General features: G+C 47.0%; 1 protein-coding gene across 3 annotated transcripts in view; it reads right to left on the bottom strand.

Moving 5' to 3' along the window:
• The window catches only part of LOC148057117 (uncharacterized), a 107,537-nt gene that overhangs the window by 4,701 nt on the left and 75,022 nt on the right, over nucleotides 1-27,814 (bottom strand). For 2 of the 3 annotated variants that reach the window (XR_015702064.1, XR_015702065.1), the window contains one exon: nucleotides 158-307. The gene's annotated coding sequence lies outside the window, so the exon portion shown is untranslated. Of the gene's footprint in view, nucleotides 1-157; nucleotides 308-2,486; nucleotides 2,649-27,814 lie in introns of all 3 variants that reach the window. The other variant, XR_015702063.1, reaches the window with a different exon arrangement.

Here is a 27,814-nt window from a genome sequence, read left to right as displayed (position 1 = left end):
ACTTACCAAAGGCACTTAAAAGCTTCCAAGAAATCCTTCCAGGAGAGAGATACTCTCAAAAGATTGCAACACTACATTAATAAAATTCTTTCCTGCAGCATGCAGGATTGAACAAACTTCTTCTGCTATGATACTGCTTTTTGCACTTAACTCTTACCTCCTCCACCTCCCTTTTGGTAGCTGTGTCAGGGAATTCTTCATGGCAGCTGTGATTCATATTTAACAGTCTGTCTTCGTGAGTGTCGTTGTAAGGAATCACTGAGGACTATCCCTACAGGAAACACCAGAGAAATGCAAAAGCAGGCACCTGGAAAAAAACCAAGGCAGCTATTAAGAAAATAAAACACATCTTTGAATTTAACCTGCATCCAGAAGAGAGAACGGGGACTTACTTACACCAGGAATAGGAAAATAATTTCACACTGTAGGACTAGCCCAGAAAGTCTTTGCCTTGGCAGAGTACTGGTGTGCTGGCATCCATTCCCAGTGTGAGTTATATTAGTTGACCAAGAGGATATCCTATTCCATTCATTTTCCCTTTTCTGAGCCAACAGCTAATCCTAGCATTTTTTTGCGATCATTTTCCCTCTATTCTTCACCTGTTTGGATTATAGGTTCCCAATGTGCTAGCCCTGTGCTCAGCCTGAGGAAGACCTCACCCACGACTGTGACCTCTGTACAACGCTGCTATAACAAATGCGTTTGCGAGTGTGGTGCGGCATCTGGCTATTTGCCTTAGGTGATGAGACAACCTCTCCACTTTTGAGGAGGCAGACATCTGCCTTCCCACTGCAGCCAGGTGATGTTCAGTGTGAGGTCTCAGATGGCCAAAGCCTACAAACATGGCAGACACCAGTCCCTCCCTGGGGAAGGAAAGGGACCACCAGGCACAGGCTCTGTAAAGCCTCCAGGCTCTAGTTTTGCTAGCCCAGGCTAAGTACCTGCCTTTAGTACCTGCTCAGGTCTTCCTCCCCTAGAGCAGGGCAACCAAAGGAGTGTCCGGCAGAGAAACCTGGGCTTGTGCCTGGTGGAGGCTTGCCGGAGCTTCATGTCACACTGGCAGGCCATCAGATCAGACTTGTCCTGCTTTGACCTGGATTTCACAGATTAGAGGCTCCATCCCAGTCCCCCAGGCTGCCCCATCCACACCACGGTTAGCAGTGCCAAGCAGCCTGGCACATGTTAGCTGGATGCAGTACTGTGCTTATAAATTAAAAATGTCATAACGTGGGGTGGCTGCTTCCAAGCAAAACAGCCTCATGGCCCGCTGCCTGCGCCTGGCACTGCCAGCGCCTGCTAATAACGTGTCACAGGAGCAATGAAGTGCTCCTGTCCATGCCTGGGCTGTCTGAGGCTTCATCTTCCAAGGCAGCGTACCCTGGGGAGAGGGGATGGAGGGGAAGCGGGGACCAGGGTGGCCCCCCAAGTCCTGCTGGGCCCCATGGCAGCGTGATCCCAGGCACTGGGCAGGGAGAAGCCGGCAGCAGGCACCAGACCTGCCTGCACTTCGTTTCACAGGACTTAATACCCTTCTCAACTTGACATGTCTACATACAAAGCACGGCCGGTCCTCCTGTAACAGGCATTATATTATTATAAGCATTTATCTAAGGCACCCAAGACCTAGACACTGTAATTAGGGAGCAGTTAAGGTCAGACAAGTGATTAGTTAACAGTAGTTCTCTGACTCGGCTTACATGCCTTGTTCATCTTCATTCAAAACGATTTATTTTGCTGACAGTCATATAATTTTCTGCTAGGTAATCCTGAACATGTGAGTGTTTGGCCATGAAATCTTTCCCAAAATTACCAGAAACTGAAGGTTGAGTTGCTGTCTTCCAGGAAAGCATTTCCCCCAGCCTGCCACCACTGAGCTCGGTGTCTCAGTCCTCTCCCATGCCATCCTGTGCCTGCACACACGTGCAGCCTTTTGCGTAGCTCCTAAAGCCCTACTAATTTATCTAGTCAATGAGAAGAACTTATATTATACTTCTAATTTCAGGCATTTTTATTCTGCATGCATTTTGCTTTGACTTACAGAGGCATGTTTATTTGACAGGCCTCATCCTTGAGCGGGAATTTAGGATTCGTTTATGTGGACTGAAACGTGCAAAGTTATACATGAGAAGACAGGGCGATAGTGATCTGGATTGCCTGAGCCCAGCCTCCTGCACAAGCATCAGTCATTTTCAATGTCAGACTGAGGATTTTACGTTTGTTTTGACTACGTCAGGAGAACAATGTCCCCTTATCCCTGTACTCTACTAGTAAAAATAAATGCCCATAGCAGGGAGGAAAAATATTGTCCTTGATTTCATATCCCATCCAAGGTAATTATTTTCTTTTCATCTTAATGCTCTTGTTTCTTTGTATCTCTTTCCTTTTTTCCTATTAGCCTTTTCCAGTGAACAATAGAGGGCTTGCAAGGTTAGCAGAGATCTATTTTTTTTTTACTTTATGAAGGGCACATCAGCACATTAACTTACCAGACATGTACGTTTCTGTAGCTGCTCAGAACACCACATCAACAGCACCAACAGCAGGCAAACCAGCGCGCTCCCCAGCAAAGGCACTGCCCTCCAGCGCCCAGGGGAAATGCTCCGAAATGTTATGCAGAAGATCAGGACAACTGTAACAGTCTTTCTGGCCTTAAAATACGCAAAGCTTCAAGTAAGGTAAAGGATCCTTTTGCAGCAGAAAGGCTATCATCACCTAACGCAGCTCATGCCATCAGAAAGCAACTTAACACACAGTATTTGGATTATTACATGACTAATACTTCCACTTTTAAAAAAACTGTCCAAAAACTACTAAAAAAAAAGTATTAAAATATAGTTAGAATATCAAATACATTTATAGAGCTGTGTTTGCTTTTTCTCTCATCACCCTGTCCTGCTTTTCTCTCATGTGATAAGTTTATCATCTGCTGGTTGCATCAGGTGGGTATCAAAGCCACCCCTGCTCTGCAGACGTACTTCTTGGGTACGAGCTGGGGCCCTGCAGAGATCTACAGGGAACCACCACGGTAAAGTCGTTGCATCCACACCGAACTACATGTGTTTGAAGAGGACAGTCATCCTTCCAGTCAGACGAAAGCAATCATAACAGCTAAATTACGGGACTTCAAAGCTTTCACTGCATTGTAAATCCTGAGCACAGCAGCTGCCCCGTATTGTCCTGGTGAGCAAAACTGATCAGTCTCATTTAATCATGTCACACTTCATTTGTGCCACAAGTGTCAGGAAGCTGGTCAAAACAAGGTTAACAGGCTACAGTGCGTCACAGGCCGATAATCAGATTAAGTGGGCAGTTGCCCAGTTACTGGCCATGATTATATTCACCCTACGGTACTGCTTTTAACTATTTGTGACTGGGTTGCCAATCTGGTATTAGAGGCAGGAAGGACAAGGCTAAGAACCCAGGAGAAATTAGTTCTTGCTAGAGATTAAATGGGGCTCCCACAAGGTGCAAAACAAAAAGTGACAAGAAAGATACAGAGGTATTTGCATTTTCACATACTTTGTTTTTTGATATTGTGAGGGGCCATTAGTATGGGCACAATCATTTTTAAACTCTCTTTATACATACATATAGTTACCTCAGCAGCAACCCATTAAGTAATCTATTAAAAATAAAACTGGGGAAAATGAATGGGGCCTTTTCCTAGTATTTTATAGGTCATAATAAAACAGGACCTTTCCTTCAACACTTTCTTGTTATTCAACTTGAAATGCATTTTTCACAGCTCTCAGATTTCATTGCTTCATCACCAGGTCAGTGGGGACAGAACATAAAGTGTATGGTCTCAGTGCGGCTCCAGGTCAGGTTACAAGTTTGTAGGGTCCTACAGACTAAGTACGCAAACAGAGTGATGTCATTTGAAAAGAGACACAGGTCAGCAAGTGCTAACGTCCCCAGCTGCCTGGCATCAGCCTAACTGCTGGGACTTGATGTAGAGTTGCCATGTAAAATAGCAATGTAGGAAATACAAAGATTAAAAAAACTCAGTGTTTTAAAACCTGTGTGATAAATAAAGACACAAACTCTCCTCCTCACTCTCCCTTCGGTTTTTAGGGGGAAAGCCTGTGAGGAGCCGCAGGACTTTGCTGAAGACAGTGGCGTGAGTGTGGCCGGAGGGACCTGGCGTGGCAGTGCCCCTCTCACAACCTGTGTCCTGGCAGCTGTGGGAGCAGCCGCTGTGCTCCTCCCTTGCTATTTCTTATGCAGATGAAACAGAGAGGCACGAGAATCAGAGCTGGCCACCCACCTCACATCATGAAGTACTTCCCTTTTGCCAAAATGGTAATTTAGAGGAGAGTAAAAATGGTCCCAAGTTTGCACAGAAATATATAATTAATGAAAAGGTGTCAGATAATTAAATTGTTTTATTATTTTGGGAGCCTGACCTTTTCTACACTGAGATTCATGTTCTCTGGCTTGGCGTGTGTTCCTGTGTAAAGTTAGACATCCGTTTCTCTTCTGTGACTCAGATTTACTGTCTGTAAAGCATATTTGATTCTATTATGATATGCAGCCTTACTAGGCAAACAATCAAAGCCACTCTGAGATTCCCGAACAAAGCCCTGATTTTCCTTCAAGTGCAGCTTTGCCAACAGGTAGAGCTCCTCCAGTTCAGGGTCTCTGCCTCATGAAATTAAAGCATTTAATACAAATAGGAAGAAGTATTCCTCTATGCACTTTGCTCAGACAGTGGAACACAGACCCAGAACAAAAGACAGAGCCAAGCTAAGCACGATGCTGAAGTGCTTGGAGATACCATCAGCGTGGGCTTTGCACCCTGTGCCCCGGCCAGTGAGTGGCAGGTTTGCTCTGAGTGGTAGGTTTGCTCTAAGCCTTGCCCAAGGTGGGGGTTATTAAACTGATGAGGCAAAAAACACTGCAGGAAGTTATCTTAAGAGCAGAAGAATTAAGGAACCTCCTGAACCCAGGCTTATTTGAAACAGCCACAGCTGCTGGAGCATACACTCCTGGGTGAAGTCAGGCCACAGGCACTTTGCATTTCAAGGCTGTCAGCACATCCTTCGCTGTCACAACCCCTCAGCTCTCCATCTGGCATACACCTGTGTCTTGCTCCTGGCTTTTGGCAGTGCAGATGCCTGAATACAGAAGAAGCCTTTCTGTCAGCAGGTTCAGAGAGGATGACATTGATTTCTCCCCTCACTTCCCCGTCAGAGCACCCCTTAATCCACTTCAGGCAAAATGACCTGGATTAGTTTAAACAATGTAAGCCGATGCTGTGAGTTATTCTGGTTGGTTTTGCCTGGAGCAGGACTGGGAGTGCTCACACCAACCAGTTTGCCAAGAGAGCTGATGAACGGTGGTGGCTATAGCTAGAGGAGGAGGTACCACCTCTGGCTGGCACAGCTGGATTGGGGATAGGACTTGTGGCCACAGCCCTCTGCCTGGCAGGAGAAAACTTGCTTCTTTTCCCTTTCTAATACAGAAGGTAGGTTTTATCCCTGGAGGTGTGCGAGAGGCCCACTAAATCTGCACAGTGAAGCACAGTCTCAGTGCAATGGTTGCTTTAATGTGGAGTTGGAGCAAATGGAAATACAGCTGAATGAGAGACACTCTCTGAGATTCAGTGTTGGCCACGGAGGGTAGTACATGCCTGTGGGGATTGTCTAGGGAGAAAGCCGATAATGGGAAAGCTTGCAGAATCCAAACTTAATCTCTTGCACTGCAGAGAACTAATCCTCACACTTGACATTAATCTTTCTATGGAGATATAACACCCTTACCTTCCATGTTGGTCACTGAGCCAGAAAGTAGGGCCTATGGTCTTTGTAGGCTGATGGACCTGCAGAAATCCTTACACTGACATTGTCTTTCCACTGGCTCTTGTTAAGATTTCCGTATGTCCTGGACTCTCTTTGATGACAGCCCACCTTGGCTCTTTTTTAAGAAACGTACCCATGTGTAGTCCTGATACAGCCCCTTCTCTTGAAATAAGAAATCTCTCTTGGCCCAGCAAACAAGAGGCCATTGGCAACTAGGACTGTAACAACCTGCCACCCATGGCACCCCACTGGAAGATCTCCAGACATCTTGGAACTGGCTGGCAGCAGGTATGGCTCTTATCTCTTCTGTGGTTTTGTATGCAGCATCACCTGGAGGGACCTCGTAGTTTGGGTGTGCTGTCACAAAATTGGTACTTGTGTTGCAAATGATGGCAGCCCAATTAGCCTGGAGACAAAAACCTTGTTTTCCTCACTGGAGCGAGGCCATACAGCTTGCCCTACATGCAGTGCTCGAGCCAAAGCCCACTGAATTTTCCAGTCTTCTGGACCAGGCCTATAAGTTCACCCATTTCTACCTCTTTCTCACCCACAAGCCTTTCTGGAGATTTTTTATTTCTCCCTTCCCCCCCTCCCCTTACTTCTGTTTTTGTTGTTCTTACTTTCGTTTCTTTAAAGAGAGAGGCTCCAAGTGAATACAACACATCATTGAAAAAGCCCTTGCACTAGCCAGGGTCTTGAGGCAGGGATATTTAGATGCTCACCCAGCATCTCCATAAGCTACAAGATAACATAGTGGCTTCTATGGAATCACTGTTTGAGATAAAACTCAAAGGATATAATCCTTCATTCATCAGCAGCCATGCTGTGGCAGAGCAGCCCAGCCTGTCCAGAGTCTAAAAGCAAACCGTGAAACAAATCTGTATGTATGTGTCTTAATACGCATTAATTGCGACTAGAATTAGACCTCCTTGGACTGCCAAAACTATAAACACAGTCAAAGTCTTCAGGGTTTCCAGATAACTCTAGGATTTGTGAATAACAGAGAAACGGACAGTAGCAAGGGAAGTAATCGAAGCTCAGGAGGGAGATATATTGGCTGCTCTCGTCAGCTGCTTCCAGCTCTGCCAGTGGTGATTCAGGACATATGACTATGTCGTCATAGATAAAAACAAATCTGTGCTTTCAGCCTCTCTACAGTAAAGAAATAGCCCAGGAAGGATACATGTCTTAATTAACCCCTCAGGAACAGAAGACAAAAGCAAATAATAAACAGAATACTGCACAGATGGAAAGCATTTTGACAATGAATCCTTTGAAGTCAGATGATTTTTTTGTTTGTTTTCATACAAAAGGAAAATTCACCTCTGTCTGGCAGCCTAACAAAAGGTCACACAACACTGGAGCCCTGTAAGAGTCCAATTTCAAAGACCCAAATGAGGCACCGTGTGGATTTCACCTACCGACTCTGTTGCTCTTCTGTTAGCAGGAATTCCAGCTGTGCGTGGGTTGCTGCTTCGCTACACAGGATGCAGGAGCAGGAATAAAGTATGACAAGTTGACACCACTGTTTCCTTTGAGCAACAGATGCCTACATTTGACATCACTTGGGTGTCATCACTTGGAGCAAATGGGCCTATTTAAAGTTTGTACAAGCATGTGCATGTTGCCCTTCAGCTATATAGAAACACTCAGAAAGCACAATTAAAGCAAGAACAAAACAAAATGGTTTTTTCCTTTGCAGCCCAAGCACAGGACACCTGTGCAGCAGGGCGAGGAGCGGAGGGGGAGGAATGAAGAGCAGTTTGTACTGAGCCAACACAGATGAGAGATGCTCTGCTTTTTCCTGAGCCACTTCTCACCAGTGTAAGAACCCAGAGCCTGAGCAGATCCTAGCAGACTCCAAAATGGCAAAAGTTTGTCCCACATATTTCATGAAAACAGAATTTTCTTCCAAGATATTTTCTAGCTGATTTTCTATAGAACAGAAAGGAAAGCCCTTTTCTTGGGGATGGGATTACTTGGCCTCACAAGAGCTCTTCTGTTGGCAGTGCTGCTCAGCTCATGTCACATCAGCATGTTATCCATCGATACCTGGGTAGCACTCAGGGGCCAAGCAAGCTGCCAGGGTCACACAGGAAGGCTGCAGCCGAGTCTGAAAGGTGATTTTGCTCAAATAAACCCCAGGCAGGTGGCCACTCCAGCTGTTTTCTTCCCCCACCACAGGAACAGCAGCAGCACCTGCACAGGGAGGCCACCACAGTGGGTTTCTCCCACAGTTAGATGGAGTTGAGTGCTTGTTGTACTCAGAAATGCAATTGTGCCTTTAATACTGCCTTAAACATGTGTTGGAAATAACCCCCAGGAAGATGAGAGGGTTACCCTCATGGTGCCAGCCACCTGCCCATTGGGCTGAGGGCCTTCCTCACCCCACCGTTCTCCTGGTACCTGCCCCTGCAGATGACCAGAGGCTGGCTAAGCTGCTGACCGGCATGCAGCATACATGCTGCTGGAAAAGGCTGGCTGCCTTCTCGCAGCAGAGGAAATGCCCTGTACGCACCTCAGGAGGCAGGCGACATCAGCTTATAAATATGTCCTGAAATTGGTTGTATCTTCAGGCAAGAAATGTAAATGCAATGATCATACACGGGTAGAGAAAGATACTGCATTAGCCCCAATGCCCAATTATGATAAGGAGCGCTCAAAGATTGTTTCTTCCCCTCTATTACCTTCTTATTCCCTCTCTGATATAAGCATGATCCCTCAGCCACACTAATTACTCAAATCACATTCACACATTTGCTCCCCACAAGCAGAGCCTCTTTTTCAGGTGGAAAAAAAGACACTGAGGAAAATGGCATTACTTCACACAGTTAGGCAGGGGTTGGCAAGATGCGCCCAAACTAAATCTTTAACTTCATTTTTGAAGTTCCCTTGGCTGGAGATGTTCCTTGTCTCTGGCAAGCTTCTCCCAGCTTCTGTAGGAAGAAGCTGCCGCTGCCCCAAGGATGCAGCACACACTGGGCATACAGTCACCAAGGGCAGGAGTAGCTGGGGACATGCTGATCCCTTGTTGCATAGTGCATCCTCAGCAAATGCTGGGTGGGCACACCAACATGGCCACGCTTTCTGGGCCAGCACAACTTTTAAAATCTCCACTCCCACTACTTTGTACCTCATATTCTTGACTCGTTAGCCTGTAAAGCTGAAGGGACATTTTGCAAATCCTTATGACTACCTTTGACCAGCCCACTGTGGACTAAGTGATGTTTTATTGGAGATTTATCTAACAGCTGATCATCTTTCAAATGCTGATAGTGGCAAAGGCTTCCCTGGGGATCTTTTCTAACACACCATCACCTTACTCTTCCTTTACCAGGACTACCTCCGAAGGCTGTGGTGCTCTGGTTATGTGCCCTCTGCAAAAATGAGGAGAAATTTATGGTCCTCCTGTTTGGAAGCAAAGGTGTTGAGTCTGTCTGTAGAGCCAGACTGTGATTTTAGTGAGACAAATGGGAACACTGAGGAGCTCCTATAAGGAAAAGGGAACTGCTAACATGTCACTGGAGATGAAAATGCAGCCCAAAGATGGGAAAGATGGGTGTCATGGTTTAACCCCAGCCAGCAACTAAGCACCACACAGCCTCTCGCTTACTCCCCCCGCATCCGGTGGGATGGGGGCGAGAATTGGAAGGATAAAATGGAGAAAACTCGTGGGTTCAGATAAGAACAGTTTAATAATTGAAGTAAAATAAAATAGAATAGTAGTAGTAGTAGTAGTAGTAGTAGTAGTAGTAGTAGTAGTAATAATAATAATAATAATAATAATAATAATAATAATAATAATAATATAATACAAAAATAACATACAAAGCAAGTGATATACTGTACAATTGCTCACCACCTGCTGACCGATGCCCAACACGTCCCCGAGCAATGATCGCTGCCCCCTGGTCAAGTCCCCCCAGTTTATATACTAAGCATGATGTCATATGGTATGGCATAGCCCTTTGGCCAGTGTGGGTCAGCTGTCCTGGCTGTGCCCCCTCCCAGCTTCTTGTGCAGCTGACAGAGCATGGGAAGCTGAAAAGTCCTTGACCTGTGTAAGCACTACTTAGCAACAACTAAAACATCAGTGTGTTATCAACATTATTCTCATCCTAAATCCAAAACAGAGCATTATACCAGCTACTATGAAGAAAATTAACTCTATGCCAACTGAAACCAGGACAATGGGGCCAGATGGCATGCCGTGCCAGTTTGCTAGCTTGCGCTATGGCTTCTCTGCCTTCTGTGAGCCTCGGCGGCCACACAGAGTTGTGAGCTGCACCATATGAGGCCTGCAGATTTCAGCATGGCCTTTGTTTAAATTGCCTTCAGGTGTTGATTTTTAGAGGTGCTGAACACCCAGAACTCTATTTAAAGCCACTAAGCACCATGGATATGACGCACCTAGGGACATAGGGTCCCCAAAAGCAACTGTTCACCCACAGAAAGCTTCAGCTGTGCCCCCGAGCGGCCACGGTCAGGGAGATGGCAGCACTCACCCACTGTGCCGGAAAGTCACTGTCCTCGACCTGGGCACAATCGGTGGCATGGGGGACCCAAACAATGGGAATCAGGGTTATAACCAATTTACTGTCTATAACAAGCTGTTGTCCAGTAGCAATGACTTTGGATCACTACTAGTTTTCAGTTGTCTTTGCGACAGTGACCTAAGAGATGAAGTCTCTAGCATGTTCTCAAACTCCTTCAAAACAGTGATTTCCTGAAAATGTCTTGTTGCATTGCCTCTGGTGCAGTATTACCTTTTTTTCATTTGTTTATTTAATTTTGTTGCTATGCCTTTGACCATCAAGTTTGCTGCCCTGCGGTCAGTGGGGACCTGGCTTTTTCATGTTTTCACAGCACAGTGACTCAGGGATGACAAACACTGGAAATAAATGACGGATCAACCCACCCTTTCACTGCCCAGAGCCTGAACTTCAGAGAGCCCCAGGAGAGTGCTGGCAGCCAGGGCAGCACTCGGCAGCACTGCGGGGCACGAGGGGGACGTACAGTGGCATGCGGCAAAGTGCTCAAGGATCCCTGCAAAGCAGCACAGGACTGGTTGTATGTTTGGCCAGCTGTGTCCTGCATTGTGTTAGCAAAACCAGTACTGCCAAGAAGCGGCAGCAAGGAGGCAGAGGTAAGGTTCTCTCCACAAAAGCCACCCCATTCATGCTAGACTTGAGAAGCTCCATGCTTGCACACTAAATCCTGCCTGCCTTCCCCTGGTGCATCCATCTTTCCCCAGTTCAAGCTCCTGTGTTCCCAGGGATTTACACACACACACGCACACGCACACACGCGCACACGCGCACACACACACACGCGCGCGCACATCCACAGAGGTGGGTTTAGAGATGCCTGATGCACTGCATGTGAGTGCAATAGTGAGGGGCCAGAGCCACACAAGCAAGTCAGGGAGAAGGTGTGCTTGCCCTGGTTGTCTGTTGAGCTGACAGTTTCATCATGCAAACATCTTTTTGGCTCGAGGGCTGGTTGATCCTGTGTCCAAATTGCCTGAAACACCAGACCGTGCAGCTGTACTCTGTTCATTGGCAACACTTGGGCTGAGAGGCTTCCCAACTCTCTTCATCAAGGTCACCTGGTCACTAATGAGTTTGTTGGGGCCGCGGCCATTGGGAAGTACCTACCAAGGGATCTCACCATTTTATCACTCGCAGAGGAAACACAGCCATTGGGGATGTGCTGACAACAGGAGTTTTCTGTGTTGCCAGCTTCTCGGGAAGTGGGCTCGTGCAAGATGGCAGGATGCGGCCCGACATGCAAGTGTCTCACAACCCGCTGGCCAGATAGTGCAGCTGAAGCAGAACAGCCTGGGAGCTTAGGATGGGAACACAAGCATTGTACGCGATTTACTTTCCAGCCCAATGTGCTGCTTTGCTTTCTCTACTGATGTTTTCATTTGTACAGCAGCAATATAAAGAGGAATAAGGTCAGCTCACACTTGCAAATAAGAGCAATTTTGAGAAGCTGTCCCAGAATAGATCTGAATGGAAAGGAGCCAAGATGCAGCCCAGCCTCAGGGGCTGAAGGGTGTGTATGTACATACACACAGGTACGGACTACCTCCTCCTTCCCCCTTTCCTCCTCCACTTTCTGGAGTTGTCTCCAGAGCTTCCCTTACCAAAGCTGCTGATTCAGGAAGCAATGACTTTCTCCTGTTTTACCATAGTTCTAGGGTGACTATTTGCCATGAGAGCAGCATTTCCCAAGTGAGGTGTAAAACAGAGGACCACCACTGATCATTAAAGTTCCCAAGACACATTTCCACTAGGGTTGTTTTTAATTTCTGCTTCTGGAACAAAATTTTCTTCATTATATTGCTGCTGCAGACTTTCTTGGGAAGATTCTTCAGTTTCTGTCCTGAAGCTCCACCTCCCCAGTATGCCCAATAACTGCCAATATACATATTGAGGAATCTTGCACCTGTTGGAAAGGAATCAAATCTCCTTTGAATCAGACAATAGAAATCAGACAAGGTTTTCTGGAAAGGAAAATTCTCATTCGCACAACTAAGAAGCAAACTGCAGTTCCATATTAGTTATCCTGAACTCCTTGGAGAGTGGAGAGATCTGCCAGGGTCACCTCAGGAAATAGAATTAGGAGCCTGAGAGGGAGCAGCCTCAAAGTAGGTGGCCAACTGCCCTGGGGCGTGCTGGTGTCCCTGCAGACTGAAGACTCTGCTGCCACTTAGTTGCTGGCTTCTAATTAACAGCAAGCACAGTGGTGAAATGCTTTCTGCACTGACATATGGTCACCGTAAGCAATCTAGAGCTGCGAGCTCACTGCGCACTGCCTGCAGAGCAGTGAGCTAACAGCAAGAGCTTTCACTGATGCCAGTCTGGTCTGGCTCAATGTAGCAATGCTGCTTCCCCACGAAGCTCCCATGAGCTGTCTTCTCATCTGACTTTCATTCCATTATCCTGTTGCTGAACGAGCCACTTGAAGCTGCCAAAGCCTCAGTATCTGGGCAATCTTCTCCTACTATAAATAAGAGCAGCATCTTTTGGTAAAGTGCCATCGGCCCAGCTCTTCAGCAAGCAATCAATAGAATCATAGAATCATAGAATCATTTAAGTTGGAAAAGACCTTTAAGATCATCAAGTCCAACCATTATCGTAGCACTGCCAAGTCCACCACTAAACCATGTCCCTAAGCACCACATCTACATGTCTTTTAAATACCTTCAGGGATGGGGACTCAACCACTGCCCTGGGCAGCCTGTTCCAGTGCCTGACTACCCTTTCAGTGAAGACGTTTTTCCTAATATCCAACCTAAACCTGCCCTGGTGCAACTTGAGGCCATTTCCTCTTGTCCTGTCACTTGTTACTTGGGAGAAGACACTGACCCCCACCTCACTGCAACCTCCTTTCAGGTAGTTGTACAGAGCAATAAGGTCTCCCCTCAGCCTCCTCTTCTCCAAACTAAACAACCCCAGCTCCCTCGGCCGCTCCTTGTAAGACTTGTGCTCTAGACCCTTCATCAGCTTCATTGCCCTTCTTTGGATGTGCTCCACCACCTCTACCTCTTTCTTGTAGTGAGGGGCCCAAAACTGAACACAGTATTCGAGGTGTGGCCTCACCAGTGCCAAGTACAGGGGGGGCGATCACTTCCCTAGTCCTGCTGGCCACACTATTTCTGATACAAGCCAGGATGCCATTGGCCTTCTTGGCCACCTGAGCACACTGCTGGCTCACATTCAGATGGCTGTCAACCAACACCCCCAGGTCCTTTTCCACCAGGCAGCTTTCCAGCCACTCCTTCCCAAGCCTATAATGTTGCATGGGGCTGTTGTGACCCAAGTGCAGGACCTGGCACTTAGCCTTGTTGAACCTCATACAATTGGCCTCGGCCCAATGATCCAGCCTGTCCGGATCCCTCTGTAGGGCCTTCCTACCCTCCAGCAGATCAACACTCCCGGCCAACTTGGTGTTGTCTGCAAACTTACTGAGGGTGTACTCGATCCCCTTGTCCAGATCGTTGAGGAAGATATTAAACAGAACTGGCCCCAATATTGAGCCTTGGGGAACACCCCCTGTGACTGGTTGCCAACTGGATTTAACTCTATTCACCACAACTCTTTGGGCCCAGCCATCCAGCCAGTTTTTTACCCAGCGAAGAGTGCGCCCATCCAAGCCATGAGCAGCCAGTTTCTCCAGGAGAATGCTGTGGGAAACGGTGTCAAAGGCTTTAGTAAAGTCCAGGTAGACAACATCCACAGCCTTTCCCTTATCCACCAAGTGGGTCACCTTGTCATAGAAGCAGATCAGGTTGGTCAAGCAGGACCTGCCTTTCATAAATCCATGCTGACTGGGCCCGATCACCTGGTTGTCCTGTATATGCAGCATGATGGCACTCAGGATGATCTGCTTCATAACCTTCCCTGGCACTGAGGTTGACTGATAGGCCTGTAGTTCCTTGCAGCCCTTCTTGTAGATGGGCATCACATTTGCTAACCTCCAGTCAGCTGGGACCTCCCTGGTTGGCCAGGACTGCTGATAAATGATTGGAAGTGACTTGGTGAGCACCTCTGCCAGCTCCCTCAGGACCCTTGGGTGGATCCCATCCAGCCCCATAGATTTGTGCATGTCTAAGTGGTGTAGCAGGTCACGAACCACTTCCCCTTGGATTATGGGGGCTTCATTCTGCTCCCTGTCCCTGTCTTCCAGCTCAGGGGCTGGGTATCCCGAAAACAACTGGTCTGACTATTAAAGACTGAGGCAAAGAAGGCATTAAGTACCTCAGCCTTTTCCTCATCCGTTGTCACTATGTTTCCCCCCACATCCAATAAAGGATGGAGATTCTCGTTAGCCCGCCTTTTGTTGTTAATATATTTATAGAAACATTTTTTTATTGTCTTTTACGGCAATAGCCAGATTAAGTTCTAGTTGGGCTTTGGCCCTTCTAATTTTCTCCCTGTATAACCTCACAACACCTTTGCAGTCCTCCTGAGTTGCCTTCCCCTTCTTCCAAAGGTCATAAACTCTCCTTTTTTTCCTGAGCTCCAGCCAAAGCTTTCTGTTCAGCCAGGCTGGTCTTCTCCCTTGCTGGCTCGTCTTTTGGCACATGGGGACAGACCACTCCTGCTCCTTTCAGATTTCCTTCTTGAGGAATGTCCAGCCTTCCTGGACATTTTTGCACTTCAGGACTGCCTCCCAAGGGACTCTGTCACCCAGGCTCCTCAACAAGCCAAAGTCTGCCCTCCGAAAATCCAAGGTAGCAGTTCTGCTGACCCTCCTCCTTACTTCTCCAAGAATCAAAAACTCTATCATTTCGTGATCGCTATTGCATAAATGTTGTATACATCCATCTCTTCTCTACCTCTAGACACACACCTACTTTCTTTAGCTTAATAACTATGAGATGTCTCATTATATCCCCTCACCAAACACTTCAAGTCAAACTTCAGCATGTATGGCAATCAGGTTTTCAGGGCTTCAGATCCCTTTTCCACACTCTTTTTTGGGTTTCAGCTTGACTTGTGCTGCTTCTCCTTCACCACCTAACACAGCCCACATAGCCCTGGCTGCATCAGAGCAGCTCAGGGGCTGCAGCTAGGCCAAGGTAAAAGTCGCAACAGCTGGCTGTGGCCAGAACCTTCTCTAAGCTCTCAAGAAAAGGAGACAGAGAGTTTCCCTTGATTGCCTCTCCTGCTTCTCCAAACAACTCCGACCCTCCATCTGGTGAAACAGGCTTATCTAATAAAGTTATCATGTTGTATATAATAACAAGAATAAACTCCAACCATTCTCATTTTGCAAGCTCTTAGTATTTCCTCAGCTAGTTTCACACCAAACAGCTCCACCATCAACAGGTAATCTTTACTGGATCAGAATAAACAAAGTTACCTTTCGTTCTCCAGTTACTTCCTAGGAAAAAAGACAAAGATTTTAAGGAAGGCTGAAGAGAAAGAAAGTATGTGTGGGCAAGTGACAAGTCTAACTGGAGTAAGGAGGAGCAGTGCTCATTGTTTCATAGAATTCACCATATGTTTTGTGGCTTCATTACTCAAATCTCATATGTGCTTGTTTGATGATTTGATCAGCTGTTGACTTCATTTCGCACTGCTGCCAATTCATGACTTGGCTGTTTTGATTTGAGTTGTATCCCTAACTCAAGGATTACATTTTGCTCATTTTCAGCCATTTTAGTTATTAAGAAAAAGAAAACAAAATAGTCTGCTTTAGAGGTATCTTTAATGATTTCTGTGTATGTGGTTATTTAATTTGCAGTAAAGCCTAACAGGAAAACATAGCGCAGAGCCTTACTGTGAAGTCCCCAGAAGAGACACCACCCACTTGGTACAGGCATGGGCAACCATAATGTTCTGCTTCTCCATCTTTCACAAGCTGCTGGGACATTTACTGGCTACAAGGTAAGTATCTTGAAGATTACTAGGAGTATAAAGAAGGATCAGCAAGGCCTGTTTCCTGCAACTACAGATAAGCATATTTTATAATACTCCTTCATACACTTCTTATGTAAACTTACTAACATGTAGCTTTCAAAAGTGACAATATTCTCTCTTGGGGGTTATGTACTGTTACCTATAAACCATGGGCCAGGTGCTTGTTTTCCTGTAAGCATTTCAGAAAAATTTACGTGAATAGATAACACCTCAAGCTATTGCTCAAATCCAGGCACTTTTCTTCAACAGCCTCAACATCAGACAGAAACTAACAGAGCTACATAGCTTCAGTTCCACTTTTGCCCTTGCTACCCACGAGAGCCCATGCCTGGTGGACTGAGACATCCATGGTCCAAGCGAGGCTCTCCACATGAGCACGGGCAGGGCTGCGTTTCACAGAGTGACTAAAAGAAGAGTATGATTGTGCATATCAGATTGCAGTGCATGAGTCCATATGGTTTAGTGCAACATGCAGACTTGATCCTGGAAGGTGGTGAAAACACTAATGTATCCTCCATGAATCTGAGCCATCCAACATTTGTGTGGTTCAGACATTGACTCTGAAAAAGAAGCCTTGCCTGCTCTTTTCTCTTTCCCAGGCAGTGAAGCAGGATAGAAAGATTATGGGGAAATTCTTTTTCCCCTCCATACTGAAGTCTTGTGTATTTTTCCCTGCCATGCTGCAGATGTGACCAATGTCAGAAAAGATTAGATGTTAATGAATAGCAGTAGCTCCATCCCTACCACAGTGCCCTTTTGCAAGGGCACAAGAGCAGTGCAGTAGTGATATAAGATGGCAGCGCAAAGTGGCAAGGTGACAGGGAAAAGCTGGTGAAGAAAAGCTGTATCTGGACAAGCTGTAATATACACCAAGGGAGTATTTACTCTTGAGATTATTTTTTTTGCTGGATTTCAGATGAAGATACAGAAAATGCATTAAACACGACTGTCTTTCATTTGAATATGTGTGTCTGTGCACATGTAGCATGCCTGGAAGTAGAGAACATGCAAATAAGAAATCCTCCCAGGATACACAGAAAAGCAGGCAAGAAACTGAGATGCAGCCAGAGTTGCCCAGTGTGTGCTGTTGTGCTCTTTGCTCACCAGCTGGTTTTGAGCAAATGCAGGAGACTATAAGGGCTCCATACCAAATGAACCATGGCTCAGGGAACAGTGCGCTGGGCAGAGAGCGAGCCATGGCCATGGTTACTCATGGTTATTTAGCAGTGGAGAGTCCTCTGTCTGGGAGGTGTTGACATGCAAAGGAAAGGATGAAGGAGCCAAGCAATGCAGAAAGAGCTGTTGATTACATACATGGATATATAGAAAGAATAAGAGGAAAAAGAAAGAGAAAAAGAAAAAGATGAATATGGATATAAAATGTTGGGAAAATATCCATCCAGGTTCACAAACTCAAAACCAATCTCATCTCACCTGCGTTTTTCCCTCTTCTCATTTATTCACAGGACTGTGCTTTAGCAGTAATAGTGGCGTGGATCTAATACAATAACATAACCATCTTGCCAGAAATACCACTAGCCACCATAGGGGAGCTGCAGCAGCACTGAGCTTAACGAGGCTGACAACTCTGGCAAAGTGAATTCCAAAAACAGATTTTTTTTTTTCCCTTAAGGCAGCAGGGATACGGTCTGCTCCAGATTTCTGATCACACCACACACCTGAAGGACAAAAGAATCTGAGCAACAGAGCCTTAAACTGTATTAATGACAATTCATTTCCAGGCCCCAGAAACAATAGAAGGCAGAGTTTGAATTAAAAAGTTTGAAGATGACACAGGTAGAGGGCAAGAGATTTATGACCTGGTTTCTGCTTTCCAGAGGAACCGAGCATCTGCAGCACCTGCTAAAGCTAGTGGGATTCATGGGTGCCCAGCACCTGTGAAAACTAGGCCATATTTGTCTTGTCTGCTCTGCAGATGGGGAAGAAGCCATGGAAATATACTTTTTACTTGGAAATTTATTTATTGTCTTTTTTGTGGGAGATGTCAGTTGCCTTATGTATTATTTCTCTCTCTGCTGATATTCCCAAAAGATCCAGAACAGAGAGGCATGGGAAGGGTTTACTCTGCATCTTTTAGGGTTGCCAATGACTTCTCCTGCCCTCTTGTAAGCTGACAGTTGCCTGTATGACAGGTTGTACCTCACAGCCCTTCTGCCTGCAGGAGGCAGGGTTTAGCTTGGCAGGAACTTCCTTTCACCCCTGCTGCACTCCCACCCAGCAGGGACGTGTTTTTTGCTGTAGATATGCCTTGGTAGCTACTTAGTATCCTCATAATTCCCCATTGCTCAACCTGGTCTTACAGAACCACATAATCCCCTTAACCTGTGAGCAGCACCATGGCTCTGCCACCCTGGGGGCAGCAGAAGTCAGCAGGCAGTATTACCCTGGAACGCATCAAACCCCACTCCCCCAGAAATGCTGGGAAAGCCACCGGAGCAGTACAAAGGCTAGATAGATAGGAGGTGGGAGCAGGCCGGTATCTCAGTGGATTAAACATGCTAGTGGGGAAGTCCAAACACAGGCGTGGGTCTAACCCAAGGTGACACTTGTGGCAACTACAAAATCGTCACCCAAGTCCACCCTGGAGATTCAGAAACACTCACTACCTCTTTCTCAGGACACAGCAAAAAGCGACCGTTAGGTGTTGGTCCCCTGCTCTCTGGGGGCCAAGCCGCATTAAAAATCACAGCCTGAGGAAACAGCTCTCTGACTCCCCTCCTCAGGCTTGTTCATCGCCTTCTGCAAACACTCCTCCAGGGTGTGCACTTGAAATCCCATCTGGGACATCGCTCTACTCCAACTTTGAGCATAGCCACTGCATTGCCAAAGCTCATTACCAGTTTGAGGAGCTTTGATTTTTAGGAGTCAGTGCTTGACAGAGTCCAGAGGTGCTAGGTACGCCCTGCTCCCCAGACCCTGCTCACCCCCAGGCTATTCCCTCTGGAACTGTAGTAGTGGTGGAGGAGGGCTTACACTAACACAGGCCAGGCAAACCCCAGGATATGTCTTTACACTGCAGGGGTCAGAAGGTTTTCAGGTTGGCCCAGGGGTGCCCTGGCCTGGACAGGAGCTCGGAGTGGGGAGTCCCAGGTTGTACAGGGTGCTCTGGGTCCCTGCTGCTGCTCCAGCAATGCCCCTGGCTCAATACCCAGCGTCCTCTGTGTTTCAGGGAGGCTGGTAAGTTCCTGCTGACTTCAATTATCTGAAAATATTGTTTATTTCTGAAAAAAGCTTTTCTGTGGAGCTCAAGTGATTTGCCAGTGACTGTGACCTGTCTCTATGCCTACGAAGAATCAGCCAGCAATAAACACAGATGCTGAAAACCTGCTGGCATCAAGTGACTCCCTAAATGAATATATTTGCTTGGGTACTGTGAGGGCTATTGCTTATGGTGTATTTAATATACTTTACTGCTGACAAGGGTATCCAAAAAAAAAAAAAAAAAAGAAAGGAAATTAATCTCATGATTTACTGTATCTCCAAAAAGACTGAGAGATGGGTTACTGCTGGTCTCTGTGTTAGGAGAGGGGCACAATATTTACAGAGTGCGGTGCTGATCAACAGGCTACTCCTGACCATAAACTAAGTGGCACATTTTTCTTTTGGGCCCTGGCATGTGATAAATGTGGCTGTCAGACCCCTGTCAGAGCAGCCGCGAATGGCACCCTGGACCTGACAGACACTGGGCAGGAGCTGCCTGCCAGCTCCCCTCTTTCCCACACATTTAGCTGCCATCCAGCAGGATTTATGGCTTTGCGATTTTGGCCCCCCGACCCCATGACACTACCTACGACAAACTAGAGCGGCACTGCAATTCCTGCCAGAAAAAAGCATCTGTGCCTCCTTTTCTCCTGCCTCACCTCTTAAAGTGGGAGAGAAATTAACAGGAGCACGAGAACACAAGAAATCAGCAGACGTGTGACCCTGATGCCTTTGATTATCTCACCGCACAGGGCTGGCCCCTTTGCCCCACACCATGGATCCTGGCTGGGATGGCTGTGGCCCTCATTATCTTTCAGAGTACTCGGAGATTTAATGAATACTGGTCAGTGGCTTGCTGGTCCTCATCCCCTCCCTGCCATTTGGGTTCGCACTTCATTAACTGAGAAATGTTTTTCCTTGGGGGATCATACTTCTTCCTCATTTGACCCTGGCTCTTGACTCATTTCCAGTATACTTCTTGCCTGGCTCTGGATAAAAACAAAGTGATTATGGCCTGGATCAGCAGCCAGGGCAGGAAATCGGTATCGGAGATGAGATGCCCTCAGGTTTGGTGACTAACGTCTTCAACTTTAGAAATGAAAGGAGTCCCACCAAACCAGAGGGAGATAGTATCCATCAGAGCAGCACCCTCTGAGTGTCAGTACCACTACCCTCGCCTGACCCTGCTGGTTCCACCTCCCTGCTCTCCCAGTGTTTTTAGCACTCCTGCATGGCCGTACCTCCCTCAGCAGGAACAGCAGCATCCATCGCTTCACTTCCCTGCTTTCAGCCAAGCAGGCAGCTGGCTCTCTTTGCTGTGAAGGGCCTTGCTACTTTTCCTGCCTCCCGCTAAAGATCCATCAGGACGCATTAGCACACCTCACATGTCAGTTGTTTCTTCAGCCCTGGAAGGGTCCGAAGGATTGTTTGTTTTTTTACTGGAACTGGTACACTTTCTGCCTTGCCCTTTTTTCAGGCTCTTGCCAGCAAGACTGATGGAGGAGACACCAGCATGATGGCGGCGATAAATGTGGGGAAGAATGTCCTCTGTGGTTCACATGTGGTGCAGGCTCTTGAAGCTCAAGCACCAGGTCTTGGCTCCCTCACCACCTCCCTGCACATGGTGGAGACCCAGCCTCTCCACAGTCACCAGCAACGAGGTTGCAGTGGACTCAGAGAAACCACCAGGGCCATGTCCAGGCCTGAGACAGGAGGACTAAACCAAAACACTTCCCAGCTGCTGCATACCCAAACAGACTGCAGCAAGACCCAGGCACAGGGTGATGGTGCTGCTGCTTCCCCACAGCCTGCCCCCACACATGACTGCGCTCCCTGTCTCCTTGCCAGTGGAGGCAGAGGATTTATTTCTGACATTTTTGCAGTGGCTGCTGCTTCGTGCCTCAGTTTCCCCACTTAGAAATACAGAGGATTTTTTTGCCTCCTCTGGGATGTTTTGCCTCTTTGCCGCATGGCTCTCGGGACAGGAACCATCTGCTGGCATGTCTCTCCAGGGCCACACACAGTGGTGCCCCACAGGACCTAGCTGCTAATATTAAACAGGGCTTTGGAGCGGGTTCAGACTATAAATTCACATTAGCACGAGGGCAAGACTGCGCGCGGCAGACAGAGCCCCAGGTGTGCGCCCTTGCCCTCCCAGGCGTGGCACTCTTTGGGCATGCGAGCAGGCGGCTCTGGCAGCCCCCCAGCCCTGCCTGAACCACGGCAGCAGTCCCCGCCTCGCCCTCCGCCACAGAGGGGGACGGGCTGGGGGGCCCCACACAGCCAGGCTGCTTTGCTTTCACCCCCTTGTTCCTTGCCATAAGCCCTCTGCCATGAGGAGCCGGACCTGCTCTAAAGAAAGACACTGCCTTTTCTAAAGCTGGAAGACAAAGTCCTTGTTTGCAATATACCTCAACAGGGAGGAATTAATCATTTTCAATTTCTTTGGATTTGCACATCAGGGAGGTTGGTTTTTTTTTCCCCCCTCAAACACATCGTGGGTGGTTTTTCTGCAACAAGTCGGGGGGGGGGGGGGGGCTTATTTATATACTCCCCTATGGAAAGATCTCAGCTGGTATTAGTTAACAATGCAATTTTGCAGCAGGGAGATAATATTCTGAGGGGAGACTCTCTCAATGGCCTGAGCTGGGGCATCTGCGCACAGAGGGAGTTTACCCTCCCCAGAGCTGCTGAATAGAGAAGCGGCAAGCAGAAGCCATGGCTCCTCACAGCCTTTTCATGTACTGTACAGAAATAAATATTTTTTGCATGCAGTTCTGACATTTGGCTGTACAGAAAAGACAAAGCCAGCCACTGTGAACAAGGTCTTCTCAGTCTCGCTGCTCTTTTAAACCTGATTTTTTTTTTTTTTTTGTTTAAGCTCACTTAGACCACTGGAGCACCATCAGGGGCTTGAAGAACAACATTCAAATTTGGACTTTCCCGAAGTATAAGGAAATTTAAAGTTTTAAAGCGGCAATATCTGCATTTAAACCCTTCTCGGTCGAGGCTGAAAAGGCTGAGATCTCTTTTGCTGTGGTCTGTAGAGCCTCCCAACACACTGCTGGGACCCCCCCAATGTTGCAGAAAGAAAAGGTGACTTTTCACCACTCATTGCAACGCGGTAATGATCAACTACCAGGGTGGGATACATCCTTATAAATCCATGAGGTCTAATCCCAAGTCCAGCAAGCCACATTCCTGTGTTTCTTTGAACTTGATTTTGTTTCCGTTGTACCCTGTCAGGAGCATTTCCCATTCAGAGGAGGTCAAACACATCCTTTTCAAGTCTCAGCCCACAGAGGATTAAATAATTGGCAACTCTGGGAACAGCAGGAGCTGGGCATGCATGTGATCCCAGGCAGGATCCCAATCCTGCTCCCCCCAGCTTCAGCAGGTGTTTTACCCTGGTTTAGGCACTCAACCAGCTGCTAAGACCCTGAATTCCTGTCCTGGAGTGGAAACACTTTGCCCCATCCACCCTGGCTGCCTCCCTGAAACCGAGGTCCGTGGGTCCAGTGGAGATAACTATTCATGGGTAGACAGCTTCATAAGGAGAAAAAAATCCAAAGAAACAAAACCAACCCCAAAACCACATTTTGGACTACAACCACTAAAAGAATAAGGGTAGCAGCTCTGAACATAACATCTTGGTACGTCCAGAAATGCACAGCCTAACTGTCCTGTTTCAGCTGGGATAGAGTTAATTTTCTTCTTAGTAGCTGCTATAGTGCTGTGTTTTGGATTTAGGATGAGAATAATGTTGATAACACACTGATGTTTTGGTTGTTGCTGAGTAGAGTTTACACTAGTCAAGGAGTTTTCAGCTTCCCATGCTCTGCCAGCTGCACAAGAAGCTGGGAGAGGGCACAGCGAGGACAGCTGACCCACACTGGCCATACTGTATGATGTCATGCTCAGTATATAAGCTGGAGGAAGAAGAAGGAAGGGGGGGACGTTCAGTGTGATGGCATTTGTCTTCCCAAGTAACCGTTACGTGTGATGGAGCCCGGCTTTCCTGAGGATGGCTGAACACCTGCCTGCCGATGGGAAGTAGTGAATGAATTCCTTGCTTGGCTTTGCTTGTGTGCATGGCTTTTGCTTTACCTATTAAACTGTCTCTATCTCAACCCGTGAGTTTTCTCACTTTTACTCTCTGATTCTCTCCCCCATCCCATTGTGGGGGAGTGAGCAAGTGGCTGTGTGGTGCTTGGTTGCTGGCTGGGGTTAAACCACAACACTGGCCCAAAACAGAGAGCACAAAGTGGAGCACAAAGCTTCAGCAACTGCACTGAAATGCCCCACAGTTTGCTGCTTGCAGCATTCGTCTTACAGGTGGACAGGTCAGACCCTCTGAAGTGGTGGAGGAAGCTCATCTCAATTCAGTCCTGCCCCAGGAAAGGAACTATAACAGAAGCATTAGACAGAAAAGAGAAGTGGCATCACCAGCACACACGCCTCTGTTTTGCAGACAGCCCCGCCACCTAAGCTTGCACCGCAGGTCCTGCAGACCTGCCTATGCACCACTGGCTTCACACGAGAGCTTAGCTTGCAGCAGCTCAGGACTTCACTGTTTTTGGGTACATCCATCTGCAAACAACTAGCTGCTTATAAAGCCTCCCAGCTGAGATGTAAAAGCCTGTGTTAGGTAACCCAGGAGCATGGCAGCCACTGAGCGCTGATGTTAAAGACCAAAGGTTTTCCTTCAGGTGCCCCTGGTATCACGATGTCTGTTTTGTTGTGGGTCCAAACCTCATTTCAACTTTCCAAGAGTAGGACCTGCTATTTAATATTGCCTTAACCTGTTCCCCTCTCAGGCCCTCCTCTTTCTCAACTTTGCAGAAGCAATTATTAAACTTCTGTTTAGTCTTGGGAAAAGCTGAAACATGAATTTATTTACCAAGGAGACATTCATGCTGTGCACCATGGCTTTTGCTGAATTAGAGTTGTGACCCAGGCTGCCACCTGCATTTGGAGAGCTTCCAGAGGCACCTGGCATCCTTTGGGTGCAGTTTCAATGTGCTCTAGAAAGCAGATACCAAGCAAAAGCAGGAGCCCAGTCAGGCTCTGCCTCTTCTCTCCACCACTGTTTGTACAGTCACTAGACCATATTACAATTTAACCCCTCTATCAGCAGGTGAAGTTACATTTAATAAAGAATTTGAGAGCTGTGATGAGAACTGTGGTGCCTGTTTTAGCACAGGCACAATGCTACAGATGCAAGGGAGTGTTATATTAAAAAATAAACACCTGTAAGACAGAAGTGCTTATGCATTAGGTGACTGGGCACCAAAAGGACAGGTGAAGAGGTACATCCCCTTCCCTTGGCTACAAATTCAGGCAGAAGAGCACAAGCCTGGAGGACTAATTAAGGTACTTGTGAGCAAGCTATTAAAGGCAGGTGTTTATACTAGTTTTCTTGCTGTTGTCTTGTAGAAATATGGCAGCTAGGAGAGAAGTGGTCAACTTTCTCCATTACTTTTTACTTCTTTCCCTGATGGGCAGTTAAGGCTAGAGAAAGCAAAAATTTCTTCTGAGAAGGTGTATTTGTTTATACTACTTCTATATTTATCCTTCAGAGCAATGCATAATCCCCACTTGTATCTTTGTCAGTTTTGCAAGCTGTAGAAATACATGATCCACCAACCCTTAGAAAACCCTGTCCAAGGCTTGGTTAACAGATCTCTCCAAGAGAAACAATCACATACCTGTAATGTGTATATGCTGGGAAAGCATTTCTTCATCAGCTACTGGTCTGGCCTGCTTCTTGCTAGAATCAGCCTGAAGGCTTATTGTAAACTGAGAAGGCTCTAAAGAGAAATAAAAACTCTGGATTTTTTTTTTTTTAAAGACTTTAAAGAGAAATAAAAGGACCTGAAAAATCATAGCCTAAGAAAAGCTTTCCCCAGCCGGGCTCTCACTCTCTCTTTAAGAAAGCTTTCCTTAATGGAACTAGCTGCCTCAGGTGCATAAAGGTTGATTTCAGGCACTCCTGCTTGCCTGATGGAGGAAGAGCATTATATGGGGTGGGAGCTGTGTGAGATGAGACATGTCTGTGAGGTGTTCTGTGGGTTTTTTTTGCCTTTGAAAACGTGATTCTGTTGGCTCTGGTCTTGTGTCAGCTTCCATTTAATTCCTCTCATGTAAAAGCAACCACAGAACAACCGATGCAAAGTTGCCACACAGGGTTATCTTCACATGCTTGTGTCCTGGCCCGCTAGAGGCAGTACACAGCATTCACAGATGTTGTCCTATGATGGTTTTGTGGTCCTCTGTGGTTTCTTTCTTCTCTGGCTGCCTGAGGGGAAGGAGCATGTTTCTCTTCCTACTTGGCTGTAACAGAAGCAGAGGCAAGCGTGACTCCTCTGCCTGGTGTTGTTCTCCCCCGCAGCCTCCTGTGATCAGCTCTCTGCCTGCCTCGCAAACAGCAGATGTGAGGGGAGCTACTGCCAGGCTGCACGAGATGCACTAGAGGCACAGGTTGAGTATTGCTGTAGCAGATGATTTCTTTGACCTGTGAGAGCCATCATCTATTATGGAGGTAAAACGTGCAGGCAAGTTTTAAACAAAGATCTGGCATCAAGGTGATTCAGAACAGTATCTGCAGCTCTGCCAGCTGAGATAAAATTACAAGGTTCATCAGCTCTCAGGCTTCAGGACTTCAAGCTGACCACAAGCCAGAGGCAGGAAAAATGTCCCCTAGAGGAAGCTGCATCTTCCTTCAAAGCAGCCGGAGCTGTGCGTCCTGCCAGCAAGATGCTACCCCTGCTGACCCGTTGGTCTACTTGGGACAGAAGTTGTTGGGCTGTGATGAGCTAGGAAGCAAAACCATCCCTGCCTCCCGCTGTACAGCAGGGCTTGACATCAGGGGAAGATGAGTCCCCAGAAGTCTGTGATCTCCCCGTACCACTCTCCATGGCAGGCTGGGCACTGTGGGAAGTTGTCTGCTGAGCTGGTGCCTGAGCCTCATCTTCTATCTCCTCTCCCCCTCTGGCATGCCAGAGTACAAACAGGGCTCAGCCGTGCCGCTACTTTTGGGTAAAGAGTTGTCTTGGTCACTTTTGGCATTTTTTCACAGCGCTACATTTCTTCATCACCCCGTGTTCACCCCTCTCAGTGCAAAGTATTTCACAGCCTTAGAAACACAACTATCTTCATGTTTACTGCAAATGCACAGAAAGTCACTAGAAATCACAACCACGCAGAGGAAAGAGCAACAGTAGCCATGACACCCTCCTGCCATCTTGCTCTACAGCAACTGGTGTGTGAAGCACCACCATATTGCAGTGCTCACTGACTAGCAGTGGCAAATAGGACACTACACGTGCACACGTCTGCTCCAGTTATTTCCCTGCTTTGAGTCCGACTTTATATATAAAGGCTAGAGAGGTATCAGGTGATAAGTAGCACCTTACATTTGTATAATTAAATCAAGTTCCCCAGAAAGTTGCCTGATGAAATGCCTTCTAAGGAAAGAGGAAATAAGAAATGCTGTACATCCTTAAACTGCCTTGTTTTGCTGGAAGATTTCATTATTTAAGGCTTAGTGAAAGAAGGGGGTGAAGACTGTCAGCCAGGGGAGCCCTCTCGGCCAGCCTTCAGCTTCCAGTGCCTTAAAGAGCTTTGATGGGGCCATCGGGAGAGTGTCAGTTCCTATTGTGGTTATACCCAAAGCCTGGCGAGGAGGGAAAGGAGAGGAGGGAAGGCAGACAAGCACCTGGGAGCACGAGTGAGTGCTGCAGCACTACAAGTTCAGGATCCAGAGCTTCACTCAAGGGCACCGAGCTCGTGGCGAACTCCTCACATGCTATCAACACCAGTGGAGTTGCTCCAACTGTGTTGTCCCCAAAACTTGGGTCCGTTACCCAGTGCGCGTCGCCCAATTCACGCACAGAGTCAAGGTATTTTCCTTTATTACGTAACTGCGCAAATACGAGTGCATGGTACAAACCAGCACACCATTGATATAAACTAAGTTATTTATACAATCATCTAATACATATTCATTGTCACTTTGTTAAATGATTCGTTAAAATTCTTTGCCTGCCATGTAAATTACTACGCATGCTCACTATGATTCTCGAGACCTTTACTTCCTTAATCTTTTGGGGCGGTGGGTTTCTTGAGTGGGTGGTCCTTGAGTCGGTGGTCGTGATCTCCCCTTGCTGGAATTACCTTTCCCCTAAGTTCACTTAACTTTGGCAACACTAAGCAGTCCTTTATGGACTGTTAGCGAAGCACACTATCATTCACTTTAGAGTTCTTTGTTCTGAGACATATATCCTGTTTCATGATGCCATAGTATTGTTAGGGTAAAATGAGCAAGGTTAATCTTTACTGACATCAGTTGCACTG

Source organism: Nipponia nippon, unplaced genomic scaffold (assembly GCF_047370975.1).
Source record: "Nipponia nippon isolate SJK-2023a ecotype South Korea unplaced genomic scaffold, ASM4737097v1 scaffold_10, whole genome shotgun sequence".
NCBI lineage: Eukaryota > Metazoa > Chordata > Aves > Pelecaniformes > Threskiornithidae > Nipponia > Nipponia nippon.
This window is presented reverse-complemented; position numbering and strand designations above follow the sequence as displayed.